This window comes from Tubulanus polymorphus, chromosome 3, assembly GCF_964204645.1.
Source record: "Tubulanus polymorphus chromosome 3, tnTubPoly1.2, whole genome shotgun sequence".
Taxonomy (NCBI): domain Eukaryota; kingdom Metazoa; phylum Nemertea; class Palaeonemertea; order Tubulaniformes; family Tubulanidae; genus Tubulanus; species Tubulanus polymorphus.
The window spans coordinates 5,847,924-5,848,344 of record NC_134027.1 but is presented as its reverse complement, the minus strand read 5'-3'; the positions used below and the strand labels follow the sequence as shown (position 1 = coordinate 5,848,344).

Genomic DNA, 421 nt, shown 5'->3' with positions numbered 1-421 from the left:
GGATGATTTTATTCGGTGAAGGTTTTGATCCCGACGCGTGGTGTAAAGCTAGACAGATTAGCCACGGATTACCTCCATTAGATTTAACACAACTGTTCATAACGAATTAGCGCAAAATGAAAGCCATTCGATAGCGGGCATGAAACCGGATAAATTGCAGCAACTCTCATCTCCAAACAGCTGTAGGTAGGATGAATTTGCACACACCTTTGCGTAAAGCGTTTCCTTTGCAGCACCCAAAAGTCTATCTTTTATTAATTTGTCATATTGCAGACCATATCGAGTACTTAGGCGAAACAAAAAATAATTCATTGCCATCCACTAATACAGAAACAGAAAAACACTAGCGCCCGGTATGGGACTCGAACCCAGGACCCTTAAGTTTCAAAGCCTGATGCTCTACCGGCTGAGCTAACCGGGC

At 43.2% G+C, this 421-nt stretch overlaps 1 non-coding gene across 1 annotated transcript; it reads right to left on the bottom strand.

The window, feature by feature from the left end:
• Positions 1 to 347: 347 nt before the first annotated feature.
• Trnaq-uug (transfer RNA glutamine (anticodon UUG)) lies at positions 348 to 421 on the bottom strand. Its single transcript has one exon. It is a non-coding gene; the product is annotated as a tRNA-Gln (tRNA).